The following is a 26436-nucleotide window of genomic DNA, read 5'->3' as shown; positions in this document are numbered from 1 at the left end:
ATGAGTGTAATGAATGTGGGAAAACTTTTGCTGATAATTCAACCTTCAAAGCGCATCACAGAATTCACACAGGGGAGAAACCCTATGAGTGTAATGAATGTGGGAGGTCTTTTGCCTATATATCTGTTCTCAGAACACATCAGAGAATTCACACAGGGGAGAAACCCTATAAATGTACTGACTGCGGGAGATCTTTCGCCCATTATTCAGCCCTCAGAGCACATCACAGAATCCACACAGGTGAGAAACCCTATAAATGTAATGGCTGTGAGAAAACTTTCACCCGTGATTCAGTCCTCAGGATACATCAGAGAATTCACACTGGGGAGAAACCTTATAAATGCAATGAATGTGGGAAAGCTTTTGTCAATAGTTCATCCCTCAAAATACATCAGAGAATTCACACAGGCGAGAAACCCTATGAATGTAATGACTGTGGGAGATCTTTTGTTGATAATTCAGCCCTCAGAGCACATCAGAGACTTCACACAGGTGAGAAACCTTATAAATGTAATGGCTGTGAGAGAACTTTCACCCGCAATTTAGCCCTCAAAGCACATCAGAGAATTCACACCAGGGAGAAACCCTGTGAATGTAGTGAATGTGGGAAAACTTTCTCCAAGAAATCATACCTCAGTGGACATGAGAGAATTCACAAAGGGGAAAAACCTTATGAATGTAATGAGTGTGGGAAAATATTTTTTTATAAAGCAGTTCTCATAGTCCATCAAAGAATTCACACAGGAGAAAAACCCTATGAATGTAATGAATGTGGGAAAACCTTCTCCCAGAAATCAAACCTCAGTAGACATGAGAGGGTTCACAAAGGAGAAAAACCTTATGAATGTCACGAATGTGGAAAAACTTTTTCTCAGAAGGCAACCCTCAGTATGCATCAGGGAATTCACACAGGGGAGAAACCCTATAAATGTAACGAGTGTCGGAAGACTTTCTCTAGTACTTCAAACCTCCGAGCACATCTGAGGTCTTGCACAGGGGAGAAACCCTATGAATGAAATGAATGTGGAAAAAGTTTCTCTCTGAAGTCATATGTTAGTGCACATCAGAGAATTCATACAGGGGAGAAACCTTATGAATGTAATACAGGTGGATGTTTATTTAGTCAAATCTTATGTAATTTACACTCTCCTTTGTTATTATAATAAAAATCTTCCATACTTTGTCCAAACATATTGAAAATAATGGAGAAAATATACATGGCAAATATAAATACAAGACTAAAGCTCAAATTTTGATAAAAGTTTGATAAAAGTAATATATTCTTACTTTAAGGTAAGGAGGAAGAGACTGAGGACCTTAGAAGCAATAGTAGATGCAGAAGATGTGCTCATGAATGTGCTTATTCATAATAATACCATCAAATAAACTCAAGTGCTCTTGTTCCCACTAAAGCTGTATTAAAAACATTATGACCAGCAAGCAGGGGACACACATTACTTTTAAGTGCACCTGGAGTGTTAAGACAGATTTCCCATGTGAACTCCTCAGTGAATCCTTATGACTGCTGCTGAGGGGATGCAGAATTAACCATAAGAGAATTCTGTATAGGACTCAAAGCTATCTCTATATGCTTCAGGCTGGACTTGGGGTCGCAGGGGTCTGGAGAGGAGGGCGGGGGAAGGCAGAGCACACTCAGAAAAGAAGAATATGAATGAAACACGCTAGGGATATCTGAAGAGACTGCTCAAGACCTGAATTAGCTCCAGGCTTTGAATCCTAGTCTCACCCTCCACCCTACAGACCTTAAGAGTTGGTACCTTAGCTCACCTTAACCCATTCCTGGCTTCTGGGTGTAGCACATGTGCATATGTATAAATATTTGTGTTTCTCCCAAAATTTCTATGCTAAAATCCTAACTCTTAAAAATGATAGGAGGTGGGGCCTTTGGGTGGCGCTTATAGACCCTCATTAATGGGATTGGTGTCTTATAAACGAGGCACCAGAGAGATCTCTAGCCCCCTCCCACCATGTGAGGACACAGCAAGAAGGTGCTGGCTACCAACCAGGAAGAGAGCCTTCACCAGAAAGTGACTTGCTAGCACCTGATCTTGGACTTCTCAGCCTCCAGAACTATGAGAAGTAAATTTCTATTGTTTCTAATCGACCCAGTCTTTGGTATTTTATTATAGCAACTTTAATGGACTAAGACGTATTTCAAAACTTACGTGGAGAGTAAGAACTATCTTCATTTTGGCAAATACAAAGTTGGGTCAAGTCAACGAATAAAAAAATCTTAAGTAGAAAATTATGGATTATTGGATTTGAAAATACTGAATTGGTTTGTAAAAGGATGAGTGTGTGTGTATGTTAATGTCCGAAAAGTCTTTGTGCAATTGAAAGCTTTACTAACTCTAAAATTATAAATGATCCAAATTTATAAAATTATCATTTAAAGGCTTAACTATGTATAATCCTTTTATACTTAGATTTATGAATTCAAAGAATACATTTTTAATTTTTTGTATATAGGTCCCTCTGATTGAAAATGTGACAAAACAAACACTACTTAAAATTCACAAAACTAAGTTTAAAAGTTCTGTGTCTGGGTTTATACAAGCCAAAAACATTATGTAGGGAAGCTAGAGCTGAGGACAGAGGAAATAGAGTAAAAATCCCCAGGAAATAGCCAAATTTTCAGTATCAACTTCAGATTTTCAAGGATTATGAATTGGTGGGCCTCCAGTCAAGATCTCGAAAGGGCAATGGGAACCGGGTGACATCTGGGTTCCAGATGAAATTAAGAGAAAATCACGTAAGGTCTCTCTGACAGATTGAGAGTAGAGCTGGAATGAGAGATCTGGAAGGCCCAGAAGGGTGCAGAGGTACGTGTAGCTGGATGGTGAGAGGAGGGCAGTAGTTCAGCCTCCTCTTCTTATTGTCCCCTCCCCGCCCTCAGGAACCTTTGCGACTAGGCCACAGCTCTGTGATGTGAGTGGGCCTGGGATTGGTCCCCAAGTGAACTTCCAGTGCTCAGTTGCCAGAAGGCAGCAGTGATTATTCACACCATGGAAAATCCTCTCTTCTATGAAGAGCGTTATTGCTCCATGGAAAAGCTTCGTTTTCACTCCGTGGGTGATTGACACCATCCTCGCCTTCCTGTGTGGGCTGGGGCTCTTCCTCCTGTTACTGTTCTGCTTCCGGAGTAATCCATCCTTACCATCAACCTAGGAAACACGGAAACATCAGGAAGGTAAGGAACTCTTGGCCCAGACCCAGCAGAGGTGATCTTTTTTCTTATTATTTCACCTTTTCTGAATCACCTAGAGAAAATGGTGAGACGGGAATTCTTGGGAATGAATAGAACATCACGTTCTAGGAACAAGCCAGGCCGAGCAGGGGTTAGAGCGAGCACATGGATTTTGATCTGAAGATCTTGGATCAGGAGTCCAGGTGTGGTGGAGGGCTCCAGGGCACAGTCCCAGATGCAGTGACTAATGGTCAAGGACTGGATACTAAGTAAGAGTTGGATCTCTTACTTAGGCCCTTGAGCACTAGTTCACCAACCGCTTTCCCATGGCAGGTGTCTAAGTCTAGCCTCTCCTCTGTTGGGGCTGATCCGAGGTCAGTGCAGAGCCCCTGAGCGCCTCTGATTAGAGGCTGGAGTGGGGCTCTGGCCTGGGAAATCAGAATCCTACCTGACTGAACTCAGAGAGGCCTATAATTCTAAGAATGTATGTTTTTTCTTTCTTCTTTCTTTTCCTGCTCTCTCTCTCCCCCCGCCCCCCCGCCCCACCTGCCTGCCTGCCTTCCTTCCTTCCTTCCTTCCTTCCTTCCTTCCTTCCTTCCTTCTTTCCTTTCTTCCTTTCTTTTCCTTTCTTTCTTTTTGAGCAAGAAATTCATGGTGGGTCTCAGAAAGAAAATTCTTTTTTGCATTTATCCAAGAAGAAAAAAAAATATATTTTATCTACTTTATAAAAAAAATAAAAGGGGATAAATTAGAAAGTTACGTAAATTAAATGTAGAAAGTCACTTTGTTCATGAACACTGAGCTTCTGTAGCTTGTCTAGAGACAGGAGAGTGAGAATGAGTCTAGCCTCTCACCTGTTCTTGTCTCTCAGCTGTCAGTGGAGCTAAAGTGGAGGAGTAAGAGCAAGAAGAAAAGTAGAGCTTTGAAAGGTAAGCTTCTGGCCCTCAGCCCTGTGCCCAAGGATTTGCTCCCACCTCTCCGGCCCCTGAGGGCCGAGGTCCAGGTCTCCAAGTACACTAGCAGTGCAGCTTGTCCCTGGGAAGATCAGAACCACCATACTTCCCAGATTCATGCTGAGAACAAAGCCTTGAGAGTCTGGAAATTGGTGTTGCCCAGAAGGGGCTTTGGGGCTGTTGTGGACCAAAAGTGCCTTAGTGAGAAATGGGACCGCCGAGTCCAACTGACACAGGACAGGGCGAATCCCCCTGAGTGGAGACTCAAGTCCTACACCAAGAGAGCAAGGGTCCTTGACTGTGCACGGCGAAGAATTCAAGTACAAGCCAGAGTTTATTGGAGAGGAAATAAAGTTTCATAGACAGAGCATGGTCTCCTCTCTGAGAAAGAGTGAGAGAGAATCATATAAACTGAATTCCTAGAGTATTTCAGGAATTCAGTTTAATATGTGGTTCTTAGTTTCTATGAATTACAGTTTAAAGACTGTTTCCCTGTTTTCTTTTGATTGTACGGGTTGGCAGCGTGAAAGTTATGGGTATGCAGTGTTAATGGCATGCTGGCAATCTCAGGATTGTCTATTTGTTTTCCATGGCCTGGCCGTAGGGAACGAGTGGTTGGGTTTATTTTGTGTAGGTTATGACTTAAAGACTCTGTTTTCCTATTTTTCTCTCATTGTATGAGAAAATAGTTATCCCAGTAGGAATCTTCCTTTGTTCGGTATGTTTTCCGTGGTCTGGCAGCAGCATGTTGCAACAGCTTGCTTTAATTTGCATAGTTCTCATGCCTCTTCTCTATATCATTCTCCCCTCAGAAATTTTATTCTCTGTTCTTAAGGGAATGTCGAGGGACAAAGGTCTGTCTTCTGTAACTTCTTCAAAGCTGAGATTGGACCGTAGTCCCTGCCTCTCAGGAATAAAAATCTCTGGAAGTCTGTTCTAAGGGCACTCAAAGCAGAGAATGTGGAGTTGTTTCAGTACTTGGAAGTAGTGAGAAGCCTTGGATGGCCATCATCTTCATGTGGATGTGCTATAGCCTAGAAGATATAAATTTAATGAGAAGATTGAAAAGACAAAGTCCAAAAACTATAGCTATTAGAGGTAATTGACAATGAAGTTACTTTTCCATGGTAGTTCTTGGTGGTTTGTTAATTTAAGGTAAAGATATTTAATGCCTATGAATATTTTTAGAATTAAGATAAGATTGAATTCTTTTGAAGAGAAAACAGTGGTCTAGACACCGGACTAAAAGAATAATCATCCAGTAAAGTCCTCTGATCCCCTAGGACATGTTGACTCATCCATTTTCCAGAATAAGGGCTTAAGATCTTCCATGGGTTCACAGGAATAGGTCATACTTCTCATTCAGTTTTCTGGAGGAACCTGCGGGGATTCATAAGAAATGGGTTTAATTTAAGACAGCTGAACCCAACTGTTAATTCCTTGTAATTTGATACCAGTTTGGGATCTTAACAAAACTTGGTAGGGCCCTTTCCATTTGGGTCGAAGTTGGCTCTCTGGGGATCCCTCCTTCCATGTTTCTAATAAGACATGATCTCCTAGTTGCATTGAAGAGTCTTATTGAGTTTTAGAAAGACTGGGTGGAATGTTCTTGAAGCAGTTTTTGAGCTTGACCTGGATTAATGAGATAACTTCTGTTGAACTTCTTCATTAAAATATAAGTCTGAAGTTAAGAAGGGTTTTCCATAAACCATTTCAAAAGGATTTAGCCTCAGGGTGTCCTTGAGGGCTATCCGGACTCTTGGCAGTACACTAGGTAAAAGAGTTACCCAGGTTTCAGAGGTTTCTTGGCAAAGTTTGGCTAGCATTTCCTTAAGGACATGGTTAGCTTTTTCTACTTTTCCAGAGGATTGGGGCCTCTAGGAAGAATGAACATAAAACTTAATTCCTAAAGCAGAAGCTATATGCTGGGTTACTTTAGCAGTAAAAGAAGGCCCATTGTCATTTTGTAGACTCCTTGGTAGTCCAAATCTAAGGATTTTAGTTCTTTAAGAATTTAGAGAAGGAGTAAGGAGGCAGTAAGGAGGCCTCTGTCTTCCCAAATGGCAGCGTGTGCATGAAATACCATAAATCTCTTTTTTGAGTCAGTATAGTCTGAGTCCTTTTCACAATTGTAATGCCCTAATGAGGGCAACAGTTCTGCTTGTTGAGCAAAGGAGTTAGCTGGCAAAGTGTTAGCCTCCATGACATCTGATAAGCTTACAACAGCATATCCAGCTTTTCTGAGCCTTTTATCAATTAAATTACTTCCAACTGTGAACCATTCGGCATTAAGAGTTCACCTTTTAGATCAAGTCAGTTTGAATAAATTTGTTCTATAGTCTCAACACAATGGTGGAGAGGGGTCTCTAAATCAGGAATAGGCATCAAAGGGGCAGGGTTTAGTGTTTGACAAACTTTGAGAATGACATTAGGAGTATCTAATAAGAGGGCTTGATATTTCGATAGGCATCCTCCCGTTAAACATTGATGTTCCTTGGTTTCTAATACATTTTGTACTTGATGGGGGATTAGCACCTCAAGATGCTGCCCTAAATTAAGTTGGAAAGCTTCTTCTAACAGGGCAATGGCCGCTACAACTCATAAGCAGCTGGGCCAGCCTGAAGTTACCTGATCTAATTGTTTTGAAAAATAGACAATTGGTCTTGGAGTGTCCCCTAACTTTTGAGTTAGCAGTCCCAAAGCTATCCCTCATTTTGTTATTAACTTTTCTTTTAAGGTATTGAAAGCAACTCACATGACCCATTCCAAAGAAAGAGCTCAGTATCAGAAACTTTTATGGCTTCCTGTACAGGCTTAGCTATCATCCCAAAATTGTGTATCCATATTCTGCCAAATCCAGTCATACCTAAAAAGGTTCTTAACTGTTTCTTTGGGGAATTTTTTGCTAATACAGCTTCCTTTCTTTTTAGAGCCAAAGCCTGGGCTCTTGGTGTTAATACATATCCTAGGTATTTAACTTCCTAGAGGGAAATTTGTGCCTTTTGTAGAGACACCCAATATCCTTGTTTTCCTAAAAAAAAAAATAATTTAAAACTCGGACAGTGTTAGAATCAACTTTCTTTTGATGGGCTTGTTATTAACAAATCATCTACATATTGAATATGAGAACCATATGTAAATTTTAAATTCCTAAGTTCCTTGGCTAGAGCATTCCCAAACAAATGGAGACTACCCTGGAAACCTTGGGGTAGGACTGTGCAAGTATATTGAGAGATTTTATATGTGTTAGGATCAGTCTACTCAAATGTAAATAGGATGTAAAGGGATGTAAAGGGATTTTAAAAAATAGCATCTTTAAGGTCTAAGACTGTAAACCAGTGGGTATTCTCTGAAATCTGAGTCAGAAGGGTTTAGGGATTGGGGATGATTAGATGAATTGGGACTATAGCTTCATTTGTTGCCCTCAAATCTTGGACAAATCTGTATTCCTCATTAGGCTTTATATTGGTAGAATAGGGGTATTATAAAGTGACTAGCATGGCTTTAGCAGTCCATATTTTAAGAATCTTTTCATTACTGGTTGTATACCCCATTGCACCTTGGTCTATTTTTTACATGGATAATTAATATTAGGTTTTAGTTGTATTTTAATAGGAATGACATTAATAGCTCTTCCAGGGACTTCTGTGGCCCAAACACTAGGATCAACCCATGAGCTAATATGGGGGGGTATCAATGTATAGGATCCTGTAAGTGGAATAGAATCCTGAAATGTGGGCTAATAAATTTGATTGTGAGGTGCCAAAAAGAATAATAGCATGCTATATTGTATTATATAATAGAGAGATTGGACATCAGGCATAAGTAAAAATTGGCAGGTAAACAGATGGTCTCCTACTAGGTAATTATGGGGTTATAAAGCATTTGATTTGGGGGCAACCTTCAACTCCAGTAATTAAATATGTTTATAGGGACAACGGCCCAAAAAAATTGGGTTAGAACAGAGTAGGCAGCTCCCATATCATGCAAAAATTGAATATTTTTGCTTGTCATATCAAAGGTTATCTGAGGCTCTTGAGTGGAGATAGAGATTTTTCCCACAGGAGCCAGTGAGAGCCTCAGGCTCTGTCAGTCACTTCCCTTTTCAGTCATTGTTGGCTTAGGAGTTCCCAGCTCCCTTCAAAGTTGGGGACAGTCCCACCACCAATGGCCCTCCTGTTTGCACAGGGAGCAAGGCCCAGGTGGTCTTCTTTAGTGTCATAGCTGGGGCAGTTCTTTCCCAACTGTTCTAGCTTACACTGGTTACAGCAGTTACTGTCAAGAGCCTTATGAGTGGAAAAAGTTGATTGTCTCTTCATGTTATAACTGGATGTTTTATATCCTAAATGAAGGTTTCCCTGAGGTGGCAGGGGACTCATAGCTTTGGCTAACATACGAGCCTTTTGTCTATTTCATTTGGTCTTTTCTGCTTCCTCTGCACAACCCAATTATTATAGACAGCAAATACTATGTCTAACAGTTGATTCTTAGGGGTTTAGAGCCCTAAACAAAATTCTGTAATTTTTGCCTTGTATCAGGGGCCAACTGAAAGGTAAAATGGGTCTCCGGTAATGTTTGTCCCTCAGGTATTGTGGGGTCTGTGTTGATATATTTTCTAAGGCTTCCATTAGACAGCCTTGAAATAAAGCAGGGTTTTCATCTTTCCCTTAGGTGACCGCTAAGATTTTGTCCTAACTAATAGGCTTAATAATATATTTTTTCATTCCCTCTGTGATGCATTTTATCATATGGTTTCTCCATTATAGATCCTGAGCTCCACTTTGGTAACTCCATTGTTTGTCCTGGTCTGGGACCACATTCCCTCCCGTGCGATAGACATCATGGCCCCCACTGCGGGCAGCAACACCGTCAGTGTGACCCCTCACCGCTCCGATATTTTTTTGTTTTTTTTTCTACAGTACAACATATGGATAATAAAATTTGTAAATCTTGCCAGGTTAAGTCATAAGTCATAGAAAGTTTTTCAAATCATCAGTAAATTTTCAAGGATCTTCAGAGAATCTGCCAAAATTTTCTTTGCATAATACTAAGTCTGGCATAAAAAATGGACCATGTACTCTTATTGTTCCCCCCTCAGTATTTGAAACTTCTCTGAGGAAGCATATATTATCATGGGGAGGTCGTTTGGGACCCCCCTTCAGATGGTGCTAGCAGGGTTAGTTTCCTCAGGAAGTGGTGGAGAAGATGAGATCCCTGAAGAACTTGGTCTCCCTTCAGATTGTGAGGGTGAGAAAGGAGGAGATAACTCCTGATTATTTGGGAGTCTTTGGGGAAAGATTCCTATTATTGAGTCATCTAATAAGTCTGGGTCTTGAAGGCCTCCCATTGATTTAGTCTTAATATGGGCTAGGCACATTCTACAACTGTTCAGAGGTCTGGATCTTGGTAAAGGGACCTAAAAGCCTATACATAGGAGATTTCTTTCCCCTTTTCCTGTCTTTTGCAAAGAAGATCTACTTGTAGGATAGTATTATAGTTTAGAACCCATTTATAGGCCAAACTTCTTGGTCCCCAAGCAAACATTGTGGCCAAACAGAGTTGCAGACAAATATGATTATTTTCTTTTTAAGACTGTCTAATTTGAATCGGTTCCAATTTTAAGAGATATCCCAATGGAGAGTCTTTTGGGATGCTTTGTTGAAGATTCCATGCTTAGTTAGGGCACTATGTAGACACAGGAGTATTTTTCAAATGAACAGAATGTAGATTCTTTGACTGATAATCTTTCCATTCAAAAAGGAAAAGAGGGTAGTAAGAGACTTGAGAGAAGGAGAACAGAACTTAAAACAAGAAGTTCCTAGCAACTGAGTAATGTAAAACTGGAGTCTAGGCACTTCAAGGGAAAGATTGCAAATTAAGTGTTTAAGAAAGCAAAAAACATCTGGATTGGTTAACCAACAATGTTTTATATTTCCAGGGATAGGTGATTTCTCACAGAAGCAGCATTGGGACCCATAGTGGCAACCTAAATCCCTTTCTTCTAATAAATGTAGTAAAAGCTTAATATGTGATTTAGGAAGTAAAAGCCTGACTAGCCGAAGGAAAAACAGCCGAAGGAAAAATCGCCTCTGTCACCAAAACCTTTGGGAAGACAATTGGACTAGCGGTTAGTGAAAAACAAATCGGGAGTAAGAACCAGAGGCCACCAAGAGAAGAAATGTCCGGACCCGTAGGCTCTGAGGCCCTCACCTAATTGATTGCAGGAACTAGGCCCTTTCTTTCTTAAGCAGATTACCTGGACAATTCAATGGAGGGATGCCACGGTCCAGCCACGACAGGATCCAGGGGGCCCCGAAGGTGGGCAAGGCGTCGGCGCGGGAGACAGTCGACTACACAGCTCAGAGGCGGTGTGACACTGTTCCGTTTTATTGTGATTTGAGTACAACTTTTATACTTTTTATTTTGGCATTTGATTATACTTTGTTGTTAAGGGAGCAGGGAGTTAAATTTCTGTGGTTAGGCGGAGCAGAAAATCTTATAGAGTATATTATTATTAATGTTCATGATTAACTAGTACATTTTTCTCTCAATCATTAGAACAGAACTACCTGATGGAACAATCTAAACTTTTAATTATTATATCTATTACGTCAGATACAGTTTGATTTAAGTAAAGGTGATAGATAGATGTATTCATAACAGCAAGTATTGGCTTGTGGGCAGACATTGTTCTTCTTTCTGCCTGAAGAAATCTTTTAAATGCTATTTGATTTATGCTATATCTAAAGTTCAAGCTGAACCTTTCTCATAGCTGTTCAAAAGTTTCCTTGGTGCAGTAATGAGGAAAATATTTATAAAAACCAGTTTTACAAAGCTGCTTTCATAAGCTAAGTTTCTGTTCCTTTGTTTTTAAGCACCAAGGAGATCCTGACCTAGCCAGCCTTTCTATGAAACTTAAACTACTATAAGGCACATGAATTCTATCTTTATTCACTACATGTATACTATCTTTATTATAAGCTTCTGAATAAGGCAAAGGAAGATCAGGTAATCTTTTCATACTATTAGCCCCCCTAGGTGGATACCAGAGTTTTCTATTTATCCACTAGGCCACAAAAGGAGGCCCTTCTATAATAGGCACAGGCTTATGAGTAAATTTCTTATCCTTTACTAATTTTTCTACTAACTGCATGGGAACAGGAGTATAAACTGGTTCTAGTAATTCAGCTTGTTATAATTTATTCGTAATATCTTTAAGAGGCGCGTCAAAAGGAATTTCCCTTAATAATTGTTCAAATAAAGGGTTTACGCATTCTGGACACGTCAGGGTGACTAGAGCTGATTCCATACGCGGGGAATTTACTATGCTTTCCTCAGAGCCAATTTTGAGGAAATCCATTTGTATAGCGTTTACACTTACTAGAATTTGTGCTACCCAAATTCCCCCTATTAATAGGATCATTTCTAAGAAACCAATTATCCCTAAACACATGCCACGTCCTCGTTCTTGACGATGCATTCCTTGAAGCCTCTGTCCCCATCTCCGGACCTTGTCACGCAGTAGGGTAGAAAGAGGACGCGGCATCTCCCCCTTTTTTATTTTTTAATTTGAATGTTTCAAGTTCTGTGTGTAGACGCTTGATTGACGAAAGAATCACTCTGAAGATGACTGGAAGAATGATAATCATGATTAAAATTATGAAAATAGTAACCCCAATGTGAATCAGCCCTGACCACCAAACAGTTGGATGAATGCTGCTTAAAGAGCGCCATAAACTTTCAGCCAAATTTTCGCCAATAGGTAAATTCAATTGTGCATGACTTATTGCTTTTATATTATTTTGTAATGCGTGTAAGTCTGGAGCAAGATTAGTATTATGCCAAATGCCTTGTAAATGAGTTTTTACTTTATCCCATGGTTCTGAAGTATTATTATAGCTATATGGAGTAATACAAATCCATTTAAAACGTGCATGACATTTAGTGGTCATTTGCGTTTTTATATTTTGTACCTGATTTCCCAAATATAGTACTGTATCTTCTAAAGCATTAATTCTAGTTTCTAGTTCTCTATCTATCTTTTCTTGAATTGCTAAAGCAGTGGAAACATTATGAGCAAGATCATTAACATGTGAAGCAGTATGAATTTGTTGCACCAAAGCTGTAGAGGAAACAACTAAAGAAGTCATAATACTAATTAATGCTGTGATCCCTAATATTAATGCTGCAACAAATCTTTTTGGTCTTATGAGTTCATTAAGTTTAACTAATACCTGCAAGCCAGAATCATCATACCATTCTTCAGTTAATGTTACTGGAATCATGACATACGAAGGCTGATACACAATCATGAACACAGTATAATTCTTGGGCAATCCAGAATGTATACAATTAGTTAATAAGCAATTTTTACAACTAATATGATATGAATCTGCAGTAACAGAATTATTAATGTCTTTATGTTGTCCTAATAGCAAAGCGTATGGCGTATTAACACATGCTCTCAAAGCTAAAGATTCTGCCTTATTTTCTAAAGGCCTTTTAAAAAGAATCATATTTGTAGCAGCCAAAAGCCTAAACAAATCTGGATATAAAACTGTTTTATTATGTTTAGGTGAAGTACTTTGATATATAGGAGCAACCCAGCCAGGAGTAAACCATCTATGTATACTACTTCCTGTGGAGTCAAATCCTGTAAAAGTAGCAGTTTTGGTTTTCAAATAATCTCTGTAATTATAATTAGGTGAAGACACAGAAAAGTCATAAATAGTTATGTTAGACTGCACAGGAGAGAATTTTGTAGCTTTATGGTTAAAGCCACAATCAATCCATTTTGGAAATCCATATTTACTATTTATAGAATTCCAATATATATCTCTATTAGAAAATTTTGTAGTACATGCCTCTAGGAGGAAAGTAAAAGAATTAGTAAGATTTATATATGTATCATTATATGTATGATATCCTAATGATATAAATTCTAAATTCCATATGTTTCTCTTATATATATTATCTGTAGGTGAATCAGTTAAAAAAGTTCTATAATTAATAGGAAGACAACCTGGTAATGGAACTCCTGTTACTACAAAACACAATGGTGCATCGTCTGCAAATCCTTTAAAATCTATTTTGTCTGATGTTCTGTGAGGTATTAATGAATTAGATATACCTCCCATAAGGTCAGAATTATTAGTGAAAACTTTAATATTTTGTGATCCCCATGAAGCAAGATGCAATAATGGTGGATCAGGAAAATATGCCCAATAAGAAAAATTTGCATTAGCAAACGGTACCTGACAAGAAAGCAATGCTAGCATAGCTAAAAACAATGCTTCAGGAGTGGGTTGATGTCCTCCAGCAGAAACTAAAGTTTCCGCCTCTGAGGTGAGTTTCTTAATTTGACCCCAGGTGGGAAATAATGCCTTCTTGGTGGACTGAGCTTGTTGAGGAGATGAAAGATTTATCTTAGCCATTTTCGGAGTTAATGAGTCAGGTGTATCTGGCGACCCAGGATCAGGTGTCGAATGGGCCAATGGAGGGAATCTTCTTTTGTGATGCAGGCCGGATGAGCCAATCTGGTATCCATATCGGTGATTCTGCATCCTGTGGAAACACACAAGCATATCCTCTCCCCGATGTTAAAAGTATATCAGGCCCTCTCCATTGACCAGTCAATAAATCTTTCCATTTTACCATTACCTGTGGAGTATGTCTTTGTTCCCAATGTCTCATCATTGGAGTTAGCCCTTGTTCATTAATATTGAGATGATTGATAACGAAAAGAGCATGCTGTAATATATGATGTGGAGTCAAATATTTATTTATTCCTTGTTGGAGCTTGGATATTTGTAATTTTAATGTTTGATGTGCTCTTTCAACTATAGCTTGCCCTTGAGGATTATAAGGAATTCCTGTATTATGTTTAATATTAAATTTCCCACAAAATTCTTTAAAATTCTTTGAAGTATATACTGGAGCATTATCAGTCTTAATATGTTGCGGCAAGCCCAGATAGGCAAATGACTGAATCATATGTTGTACTACATCTTTATATGCTTCTCCAGTTCTTGCTGATGCAAAAATTACATGAGAAAAAGTATCTATAATTACATGCACAAAAGAAAGCTTCCCAAATTCTGGTATGTGTGTTACATCCATTTGCCATAATATATTAGGACGAAGTCCTCTAGGATTTACTCCCACAGCTAGAGAAGGTAAATGAGTAACACAAGCAGGGCATTGTCTGACAATTTGTCTTGCTTGTTCTCTAGTTAAATGAAACTGCAGTCTTAAAGTTGCCGAATTCTGATGATGCAAAGAATGTGAAGCTGTAGCTTCTTCTATAGCAGTTAAAATAATTTTTGTTAATTGATTGGCCTTTTGATCTCCTTCACATAAATAGCCTGATAGATTAGAATGTCCTCTGATATGTCCGATAAAAAATGGATATTTTCTTTCCTGAATTAGAATTTGCAACAGTTTAAATTTTTCATAAATTGCTGAAGATGTAGAAATAAGAGCTGTTTCTATAGCTGGAAATAAATTAACAATATAAGCTGAATCTGTATATAAATTGAAGGCATTCTTTACTGATATGATGGAGGAGCTGTTGGAGGAGGCGCAGCAAACGCCTCAACCGGGCCAAATGTATTATAATCATCATCTTGATTGTATTTTGCTGCTTCGTCCTCCAACTCCTGTTCACCTCCTGGATCTAAAACTTCATTCTCAGTATCATCGTTTTTCTGTACTGCCATTACAGTTGCCTTAGCCGGCTCAGTATTATTTATACTTGTATAACTTCTAGTTTTCTTAACTACAGAACTAAGTGGGAGGTCTTCTTCCGTTTTCCTTGCTAAGCATACGGCCTCATGAGTAGGATCAAAACTATCTCTCAATAAATTCCATAAAGAAAATGCATCTACAGGAAACCTTTCCGGGCCATATAATGTATAGTAAAGTTTCATTTCTTTTCCTAGTTTCTTCCAAGTTTCTAAGTTTAAAGTCCCTTCCTCAGGAAACCAAGGAGAGCATTCTTGTACAAAATGAAAAAATTCACGTAACTGCTTACTTGATACTTGAATTCCTCTTTTTACTAACATATATTTAACTATATCAATAAATAAACTTCTCTCTTTTGACTCTGTATGTCCCATGATTACTCGCCCTTTTCTACCTAGTCTCCTTTACTAGGGGGTCTGCAGCACCCAGCGGCGAGAGCCTTATCCTTGCTGAAATTATAAATACTTACCTTCAGGTCCCTGTTCGGGCGCCACTTGCTGCGGTCCAGCCACGACAGGATCCAGGGGGCCCCGAAGGTGGGCAAGGCGTCAGCGCAGGAGACAGTCGACTACACAACTCAGAGGCGGTGTGACACAGTTCTGTTTTATTGTGATTTGAGTACAACTTTTATACTTTTTATTTTGGCATTTGATTATACTTTGTAGTTAAGGTAGCAGGGAGTTAAATTTCTGTGGTTAGGCGAAGCAGAAAATCTTATAGAGTATATTATTATTAATATTCATAATTAACTAGTACATTTTTCTCTCAGTCATTAGAACAGAACTACCTGATGGAACAATCTAAACTTTTAATTCTTATATCTATTACGTAAGATACAGTTTGATTTAAGTAAAGGTGATAGATAGATGTATTAATAACAGCAAGCATTGGCTTGTGGGCAGACATTGTTCTTCTTTCTGCCTGAAGAAATCTTTTAAATGCTATTTGATTTATGTTATATCTAAGTTCAAGCTGAACCTTTCTCATAGCTGTTCAAAAGTTTCCTTGGTGCAGTAATGAGGAAAATATTTATAAAAATCAGTTTTACAAAGCTGCTTTCATAAGCTAAGTTTCTGTTCCTTTGTTTTTAAGCACCAAGGAGATCCTGACCTAGCCAGCCTTTCTATGAAACTTAAACTACTATAAGGCACATGAATTCTATCTTTATTCACTACATGTATACTATCTTTATTATAAGCTTCTGATTAAGGCAAAGGATGATCAGGTAATCTTTTCATGCTATTAGCCCCCCTAGGTGGATACCAGAGTTTTCTATTTATCCAGTAGGCCACAAAAGGAGGCCCTTCTATAGGAGGCACAGGCTTATGAGTAAATTTCTTATCCTTATTAATTTTTCTACTAACTGCATGGGAACAGGAGTATAAACTGGTTCTAGTAATTCAGCTTGTTATAATTTATTCATAATATCTTTAAGAGGCGCGTCAAAAGGAATTTCCCTTAATAATTGTTCAAATAAAGAGTTTACGCATTCTGGACATGTCAGGGTGACTAGAGCTGACTCCATACGCGGGGAATTTACTATGTTTTCCTCAGAGCCAATTTTGAGGAAATCCATTTGTATAGCGTTTACACTTACTAGAATTTGTGCTACCCAAATTCCCCCTATTAATAGGATCATTTCTAAGAAACCAATTATCCCTAAACACATGCCACGTCCTCGTTCTTGACGATGCATTCCTTGAAGCCTCTGTCCTCATCTCCGGACCTTGTCACGCAGTAGGGTAGAAAGAGGACGCGGCAGAGGGAAGAGAGGACTGTGAGACAAAGGGCGGGGCCCAAATGGAGAAGAGTAGTAAAATAATAGTAAGGGATGAATGTCTCTTTGTGGATGGGGCTTAGACACTGGGTGTCTAAGACATTCATCAAGGGTGTGAGGTAGAAAGCACCTGAAAGGGTCAAAGTCAGAGGAGGGATTCAGAAACCAAAAAATCCTGAGTCTGGGGGAGACTAGAGGAGGATGCCTCTTTTGGCTTCCCAAGCCAAGACAGCAATGTTCCTCCCTCCAAAGTAAGTAGGGGTGTTTGATGACTCCAATATAGGTGAAGAAGTCATAAGGAGCCGTCAGGCAGATAATCTGAGAAAAGCTCAGAGTGAGGAAGTCAGTTGCCTCAGATAGAAAAGGAACAGAAAGAGAAGGGGAGAAGAGGCTAGATCCTCCAGGAAGAGCTACCTTGTTAGTCGCACACTGCTGGGGATGAGGGCTAAATTAAAAATTGTCGGAGCATCCAGGGTGGACAGAGAGAAATAAAGAAGTCTAGCTCTTCGGGGGAAGAGGAGAGCTACCTAATGTCTCTGCCTCGTTGGGGACAAAGGCCAAGAAAACCCAACAGAGTCGGTGGTGGCCAAACCCAAATCCAAGCGATTAGGGCTTTCTCTAGAGATTGCTCTGCTGTCCCAGACCAATTGAGAAATGAGGCTAGGACAGACAGGGGACAAGGTTGGAGAGTTTATCTGGACGGCAACCGCATCCTGCCTCTTCCCTGGATATAAGTTCCTGCTACAGAGGGGATGGGTCAAGGAAAAGGCTAAGGGGCAAGATCAGGAAATTAGCCCGGGAGAACTTTTGTAGCCCACTGCTTCCCAGTAGCAAGCCCCCAGAGGAAATGAAAGCAAGAAGCTGAAAGGAAGGGACAGAACGCTCGCCAAGACTCATCTGACCGAAAGTGGCTGAGCAGTCTTAATTTGGAGTCTGGGTGAAGTCATACCTCAGCCGGTGTTTGCAATTCCAATGGGAGGCACTGAGTTTGAGAGAAGTTAGAGAAAGAGGAGTAGGAAAGATAGACAGGACCGATGAACTTGTGCTCAGAGGTCTGGCCTCTACTAAATATCAAGAATGGCATCAACCATGCCCAAGGCGACTTGATCTACACGGCTCTGAGAAAGAGAATGAGGGAGACCCCGGGTGTTTGAGGAATTCAGTTTATATGTGATTCTTAGTTTCCACGAATTTTTAAAGACTTTGTTTACCTATTTTCCTCTGATGGTATAGCTACGCAGCATTAAAAGCCTGCCAGTAATCTCAGTCTTTGTTCTATAGGTTCTCCATGGTCTGGCCATAGGGAACAAATGGTTGGGTTTATTGCATAGGGTGTTTTCCTTTCATAGGTAGTTCGTTAGTAATCCCAGAAGAAATCTCTGTGAGATGTCCCCTGAATATCCTCCCCCACGGGGCAGTCGTGTGGTCTGCAGTGGGTAATGGATGTGGAAGCATTTTGTAAATGACAAAGTTCTACCTTTCTTGAGCCTTGCCATCACTGTCAGGAATTATTGTCCTTGACTTGAATGCTTGGGCTCCAGAGACCTCCCTTCAAGGTGGCTCCCCTAAAGGGCCATTACCCTAGCCTCCTGTAAGACCCCCAGGCTCTGACTTCACTACGTGACCCAGTCTCTTGATTTCCAGTTTGCAGAGATTGTCTGAAAGAACAGGAAGAGACTTGGGGCCTGATTTCTCTTCTGCAAAGGTAAAGAATCTTCCCCTTCTCTCGGGTCCGCCACCCTCTGGGCTGCTGGACACCTTGAACTGACATGGAAGGGAGAGCAATGGGGTCAGGATATAGCTACACCCTGGGGTGACAGACAGCAGGAGCACTGTGGAATATATGTCAGGGATGAGGAGGACCCTAGGTACCAGGTGCCCACCCTGCAGGACCTCTTGGCTTCACATGCCCCTGGCTGCAGCTTGTGCCTCTGTGTCCTGCAGCCACCTGGGAAGGCTCCCTGACAAAGGCAGCTTTTGTCAGAGCTCAGGTCAAGAAGTCACTGGTGAGGCGTGCAAAGCAGTTCCTGAGGGAGCCCACAAGCCCTGTGCGGAGCCTGTGGAAGATGCGGCTTCCGTCACGTCCCCGTTGGCTTCCCCAGCTCCTCTGACTGAACGCCTGCTACCTCTGGCCTCCTCCCTGTCACAAAGTCCAACAACCTCCTTAGTTTCTGTTCATTCACGCTCATCCCTGAGTGCCTCTTAGCCACCAGTCTGTCCTTCCCCTGAACAGCCTTTCACCGTGGCCACTTGCACTATTCCATTCCACCTCATGATCCCCTGATTCAGAGACCCACTTTACACCTCCAACAGCCTCCTCTGTGCCCCCACTGCCAGACTCCACTATGACACTTCCTCAGTGTGACTTAATGGCATTCCCACTCAACACCATCCCACAAACTTCGTCTCCAAACACACCTTGGTCAGTTTCTCCCATCCCAGTCCCAGCCATCTCAGGCCTTGACTACTCAAGCTGTTCCATTTTGACCCTGTCTTGGTGGCAGGTGGCTACCAAAGCCTTGTGCCTCTCAAGCTCATCACGGTTCAAATCTCAACAACAGCACTTGTCCCACGACTCACAAGAGGCCTTACTCAGGGGAGACTCCACAGACAGAATGGTAGAGGCTGTTAGCCCCTCCTTACTCAAATCCGATGACCAGAATCTCCTGGAGATACAAGTCACAGAGAGAATCAAGATAAAGATTTGGAAGGAAAAAGACAAAGACGGATTGTATCCAAAACAAATGAGCCCAGACTACCACCTGAATTCTTTGGGGAAAATGTTGCAACCACTAGGTGCTGAGCAGGACACCACAATCCCCCAACCCTTCTGGACCGCGAAAGATAAGCCAGAGCAACTGCCTAGTCCTCAGCAGCTCTCATATCCTAAGGTCTTGGGGGACCATCTACAGCAAAAATACAAGCAGCTTTTTTGGGGTCTCCCCTCTCTGCACAGCGAATCCCTGCTGGCTACTGCCTGGATCTCTGAGAATTCTTCCACACTACAGTCTCCCTCATTCTTATTCAATGGAATCTCAAATGCCTGCCCAATTCATCTGCAGGCTAAACTACCTCCACTGCTTTCCCATTCCCAGCCCCTGCCCCAGCTGGAGTTCCAACCTCAAGCCTTGATTCCAACGATGCTGCAATTACAGGCCCCACCTCTGGCTCAGGCCCAGGCCCATTTCCAATCTCCTGTACAAATCCTACGACCTTCTTCTCCATCCCAGATTAGAGCCTGTGGTGTGTCTTGCCCGACAGCCCGGAATGAGCTAAAATCTCTCACCTCAATTGAGATTCAAAATACAGAATGGCCCTTGTTGCCGAAGCAACTAGAAAGTGGGTGGGCTCCGCCGTCTGTGATCGAAAGATCTCAGGAAGTCTTTAATATCTTCACTCCCAACCTTCCCGAGGACAGCTGGATGGGCTCCATCCTTCCCGAGAATTTTCCAATCAGTCCAGAGCTCCGGAAGCAACTGGAGCAACACCTCCAAAAATGGCTTATCCAAAACTGCAAAAAATGGCTTATCAAAAAACCTCGCAAGATACAAGAGTCTCTGGAACTAAGGCAGCTTCAGGGCGAATTACCAGGGAAATGTCTGGTAAAGGACAAGCATGGGGCCTCACGGCCCTCTTCCTTCACAGGTGAAAGCAGCAAGGATGCACAGAAGGTGGGGTTCCAGCTAAAGCAAGACATGAGCAAGGTCCCTAAAAACCTCTCCAGGTCCTCCGAAAGGCCTATAGTGGCATTTCAGGAAGTAGACTCTGAAGGGTCAGAAAATGACTGGATGCTTTTAAGAAAGGACTTGACAAGTGGTTTGCCGAGGAGCTTAGACAAAAATCTAGAAAACATCCCAAAAGGCCATTTAGGCAGGAATTGGGGGCAAACCAGTGAGGGTTTAATCCCCGTGAGTGTGCGTCGATCCTGGCTTGCTGTCAACCATGCTTCTCCCAAGTCCAACGCTCACATGGAAACCAGGAATTTGGGAATCTTAAAGGGTTGGGAACCCTGGGTGAACACCTCCCACAGGGTTTCCTTCCTCGAGATATGCTAGAAGCACGTATGACAAAGTTTTGGGTGAGGCACATGTGGGGCCTGCCCCTCAAGCTCAAGTCCATTAAAATCTTAAAAAAGGTTCAACCCTCACCCACTCTGCAGTTTGCCTTTCCTCCCTCAGCTCCCTGTGTCCCTGGAGACCACTCGATAGTCCAGCTTGCTGAGGTCCTTGGAAAACTTCCTCAGCCCCATCTGGGAGAGAAAGCGATAGGAGAGGAGTCAGTTCCCACCCTGGAGAGGCCTCTCCTGGCCCCCTTACCTGTGTGTGAGGAAATCCAGAGGGCTCTGGGACAGATCCCACTTGGTGATGACCATGGGACCACTAAGGCCTCTCTGGCTAGACAGGAGGGCAGGCCGCCACCTCAGGCCGTCACACTCACCTGGCAGAGTGGGACTGTGGAGTGGGCCATGAAGGACAGCACAGAGCCCAGTCCAGGTTCAACAATGTCCAGGAACGAGCCAGGAGGGAAGAGTGGTCTACATGCCTCACGAGACCCCAGCCATCAGGTAACAGTGCCAGAGATGAACATAGGACCCCAATCTTTGAGGGCCAAGGAAGCCAGGGAGGCAGGGAAGGCCACATTGTCCCCTGCTTTTCAACCAGAGTCTAGAGACATCTTGGGAACCAAAGTGCTGACAAAGTCCCCAAACACAAATGCACATTTGAGTAGTTTAGAGGCTCCAGGGACTAGTATAAGTCCCCTATACCTTAAAATGACTGTTTTCCAAGATCTAGAAGAGCTATGCCTTAACGCAGAGGTGGTTAGTGAGTTTAAGTCCAACGTAAAGGTACAGTCAGAGAATCTGCCATAAGACTGTCCCGTACACAAGCCCCTTGCTGCTGACAACTTGGTGTCTCAGGTGCCTCAGTGCCATCCCCAGAGAGTGCTAGTTTCCCAGGTGCTATGTTGCCCAAGCAGCAGTCCATGGTAGCAAGAACCCAGGACCAAAAAATATCAAGACTTTTGGAAGAATCAGAACAAGATGATTGTTCCTACTTATGAGAGACAGGACCTCAGGAGGCCTTACCCAGGAGAGAATGCAGAAAAGCTTGAGAAATAGGGGACCTCTCAAGACAAGGGTATGAGTCCCTCTGTCCAGGCTGCGGAAACTGTAGACTCTGTTGGGAGGAAATACCTCCATATGATAACAGAGAAGGAACAGGGTGTTTTAAAAAAACTTCTTCAGAATAAAAGGATGAGGCTTTTGTCCAGTGGATTTTCCCCCGTAAAAAACTTAAAGGTCAGGATGCTCTGAAAAGTGCAAGCCAAGATCAGCCACTGCCCAGAGCCAATGGCCAGTCAAAAGCAGATCAATTATGGACAGTGAGAATGTGGAGGCTCAGGAGCTCATGACAGCTGTGGGACAGATTCTAGAGAAGAAAATGGCCATTCACCATGTACTTCATGCCACAAAGTTAAAGGAGCACAAACGGGAACTTCAAGGCCCAGTATGTGGGTATTTCTGCTACTACAGCCTTCTTTTCTACACAGAGCAAGCGAGAATGATGAGTTACATGGCCTGCAGTCAGCAGGCTGACTCCTAGGACCAGAATTGTCCATCAGGGAAAGGCACGTCAGACGGGGCAGTCCCTGAAAAGTGTCAGATTCGATGATGAGCAGCTGGAACTGAGTTGCCTCCCATCTCTACCCCACAAGAAGACACTGTCCCTAGTGAGTGCCTGCCAGTATAGGCCAAAGATGCGAGGCACGCCAGGCCACTAACCGCATTGCCCAAGGCATTATTGTCTTTTTCAAGAAGGTGTCTTGCATTGTCCATGCTTCACTAGCTTTTCTAGTAGGCAAATATGTCTCCAAGAAAAAAAAAAAATCAGTCCATGTAGAGAAGCGTTTTCTCATTAGTACATTCAAAATATTTACTTTTCCCCAATATATGTTTTTTTCTCATAAAAGGGTGGTGTAGTGACTTTTCCTTGTGCTTGCTAGGTGTGTGCTTTGGCCTCGAGAAGAAAGGGGCATGGAGGGAGGCTGATCGTGGAATTGCGAGCTTACTCCTTACCCCAAGTCCCTTCATTGCCCCTGATATTTTCACAATACTTTCATTACTCAAACAACAAAAACTACTCTAAAACAAGATGAAAAAAACATAAACACTCCACTCGAGGATCTGGTTCAACTCATCTTTCTCCTGCTTCCACTCAGCTTTGAAATTGTGCAGCTGTAGGAAATAGGTTTACAGGGGCCTCACAGGGTTGGTCATTCCCACTCAGGCTCCAAGAATTGTCAGGAAGTTTTGGGGTGGGGAGCTGCTGGGCCCTGAGTTCAGAAGCAAGAGAAATCTTGCCCCTGGATCTCTTGGGCCCTAAAGACTCCTTAAGGTCCCTTCTCACCTAATGAAGGCTGCGATGGGGATGGCCTTGTGAACCCCTCTCAGCTTAGCCTGAATAAAATGTACAGCTCGCCCTCCCCCACTTCTGCCTTTCCCACATGTAGAGACCAGACAGATGGCACTTCCTGCTTTGCGTGTGCGTAGGCGTGAGCCTCAGGGAGGATGATGATGAGGGCTGTGTTCACTCCTGCCACAAATGAATGAAAGGTCATGGTCACTGGTGACCTGCCTTTTCCTCTATTAACCCCAGGGGAGGAATTCTGGATGAATGGAACAGGGTGTGACTATGTGTGGGTAACTATCTGATAGTCGATACTGTGAAACTTGGGTGGGATGTGGGTGAAGAACTGAAAAGGTTGGATCCAAGAAAGGAGGCAAAGTGACACAGAGTGTCCATAAATATGCAGCGACTGAGAAGCTCTGATGTCCCACCATCATCTATAGGTGTGGGAGGAGGGAAGGGGAAAGGGTCCCAACCTGTCTCCACCTTCTTCAGCTCTGAGATCACAGATATAAAAAAGCCACCTCTAGGGCCAAACCTGCAGAAGTACAGCAAGTCAGGGACGGTTAACTGTCTCCACAATACAGTTTATAAGCTTGCACATCCTTGCCTCCTGAATTCTAGAAAAGATGACTTAACAACAGGTGGAAAAGCCAGGACTAGAGAACTCAAGTGTCACTCCCAGTGTGGTGACCTTTACATAAACACATGGCCCAAGGTCTGCTCCAGGGGAGAGTTGGGGACTTAAAAGGCTGAGAGACTGGCCTGCCATCATGTAGTAATTCTTATGTGATTCTAGCCTTGCTTATCCCAGAGCCCTGCAGGAGACAAAGACACCACACAAGATTTGTCACACGGGACGGCGGAAGTGACCTGTCCAGAATGGATAGTGCACTCCAGGATTGGTCCCTGCGTGGTCTGCTCCTTGTGCAGATTGCTTCCTCTCTGGCCCCAAGCCACACAGAAAAAAAGGGAGACCAGGAGCAATCTCTCTAGAGTGATTCTGCACTTTGTGCCACATTTGGCACACAGGGGTTCCAGCTCAGGGGGGGGTCCTTCCAGTGGTGGAAAGTCTTGTTCCAGGACAACCCTGATCTGATGACAGCAGGAATGCCTGTCAGAACCCCAATGTGCGGGACCAAAACCAGCTCTGAGGGGTGCAGGGGCATAGGTGTTCTCATGCCGCGGGATCTTCCTGGAGCTAGGTCCTGCCTCTGGGACCCAATCCTGAGCAGCCACCGGGCTGCGCACAGCAGTGCAGCCTGCACCTATGGAAGGGTGAGACCCAGGGCAGGAAGTGCCCCAGGTCCGCAGGTGCTTGGGAGAGGGTGTCTCACAGCTGGGACCTCGAGCTTGGCTGTGCTCATGGGTCGTCTCAGGCACCGAATGGTGAATTCTGAGTGTGGGGGGAGCCAGACACGCACGCCATGCTCCTGTCAGCAAAGTACCAGAGTGACTGGGATGCTGACGGAAGCAGCAGCAGGAAGGGGCGAGTCCCGCTGCTCATCAGTGGTTGCTCAGTCTTTCATAAGGCACAGTAAGGCCAGCTATAGAGAAACCCACACAGGGACCTCTCACACAGAGATGGCACACACAGACACCTCCTAACAGAGACTTCTCACACAGAGACCTACCTCCCGGACACCTCCCAAAAGAGAACTCTTCACGCTGAGGTCTCACAGAGATGCCTCACAACAGACATGTCACAGACACATACAGAGACATACAACACAGAGACCTCACAAAGGTACCTCCCAATAGACACCTCTCACAGACACCTTCCAGAGACCTCTTGTTTTCCCACAGAGATCTCATAATAAGACCCCCACAGAGATGTCACAGAGACATCCCACAGAGACCTCCCACATAGACTGACCCAGAAACAACACACAGACAGCACATGTGGCCTCACGGAAACCACCTGAGCACCACCCACTGACAATTCCTTCTTAGTGAATGCGCAACTCAGACAACTGACAGCAAAGAGAGGTGTCCCCTTGAGATCCTCGAGACACTCTGACATTGTCAGGTCAGCATCATACTAAATGGTGTTCTCTACTTGGAGAAATGCTTGGGAATTTTTGTTCTTTTGTAATGTCATTGCTTCAACAAAAAAATTACAAATTCCACATGTAGATTTGCAAAATTAATTATTCTGCAGGTTTTCAGTAGCTTGAGAATCATAAATTTTAAACACGACTAAAACACTGTCATCCTCCAATGACAGAAAATCTTATTCGGTTTTAGTGATCGCAGAGCCAAATTGTATGACTGTCGCATATTTTTTGTTGTTGTTGTTGGGGCTACACCTGAACTTGAGATGGCTTATTTGTTTACTTTGGAAACATAATGTCGATGTGCAACAAATGGATTCTAGGAATGAAATAAACCAGGAAAGAGGCATCTGAATGTTTACTCACTTCCCAGAGGGCTTGGTAACTACCACATTTTGCACATACAGTTTGATTGTGGAGTTTGTTTTATTTTTTAACAAGTAACAAATGTGAGGATTTTTTACAAATAAGTCAAATTCCTAGCAACATTCCTATTATATCATCTGACAAAATCATACGTAATATTATTTTTCTTAAAATGTAGTAATCCCTCAGATGATGAGATTACATATTTCTAGGATATGACACTGTCCTAATGTTCAGCTAACATACTTCAAGACAGGTTATTTTTGAGTAATTCTAGGAAATGCACATTTTCTGAGAGTCAGGAGACAGTCTGGATCCTTTTTGTATTCATTGAAGAGCTAAAAAAGACATTGTTTAAAATGATTTTGAAATATTACAAAATATATCTCTAAGTCTATGCTTGAGATACATACAGCCTAACAAAGTTAATGAGAAAGGCCATTTTAACTTCTGAAGACTGTACATTTAACCAACATTTGTATTATGATAGTAATGAAAGGCCTCACTTCTTATATATCCAGGACTTTCCAACGTGTGCACTTTGATAAGACCACTCATTTCACACTGCTCATAACCACCCTGTTGTCCCTGCCTCGGTAAATCTGTTTTCATGACACCTGTCAAACATGTATCATTGGTTAAGTCTCTCAACTCATCCTTAGGGATGATAGCATCACAGTCCTTTCTCTAAGAGGAGCAGGGCTGACACGAGGACTGTTCTGACCTATTTATTTCAACAAGATATTCACTTTTTCTATTCTCCATAATTAAAAAATGTATAACTATCCATTTTTCTACTCTATTCCCTTATGAGGTCATTGATTAAACAATGATCTATAATCTACAGATAAAAGCCTCTCTACATGATATTTTGGATATATTACAAACTTGGATCTAAAATAGGTTTTGTTTAAAACAGGTCTCACAC

The 26436-nt window shown here is 42.3% G+C and overlaps 1 long non-coding RNA gene and 1 pseudogene across 1 annotated transcript; both read left to right on the top strand.

Moving 5' to 3' along the window:
- The first annotated feature begins 1691 nt into the window (after positions 1-1691).
- On the top strand, positions 1692-10570 carry LOC120605963 (uncharacterized). The gene is made up of 3 exons (XR_005653793.1): positions 1692-3211; positions 4080-5259; positions 10100-10570. It is a non-coding gene; the product is annotated as an uncharacterized LOC120605963 (long non-coding RNA).
- Positions 10571-17459: 6889 nt separating this feature from the next.
- LOC120605968 (spermatogenesis-associated protein 31A6-like) lies at positions 17460-25491 on the top strand (annotated as a pseudogene).
- Positions 25492-26436: the final 945 nt, after the last annotated feature.

This window comes from Pteropus medius, unplaced genomic scaffold, assembly GCF_902729225.1.
Source record: "Pteropus medius unplaced genomic scaffold, Ma_sr-lr_union100, whole genome shotgun sequence".
NCBI classification, from domain to species: Eukaryota; Metazoa; Chordata; class Mammalia; order Chiroptera; family Pteropodidae; genus Pteropus; species Pteropus medius.
The sequence above is the reverse complement of the archived record's forward strand: the minus strand, read 5'-3'. Positions and strand labels throughout refer to the sequence as shown.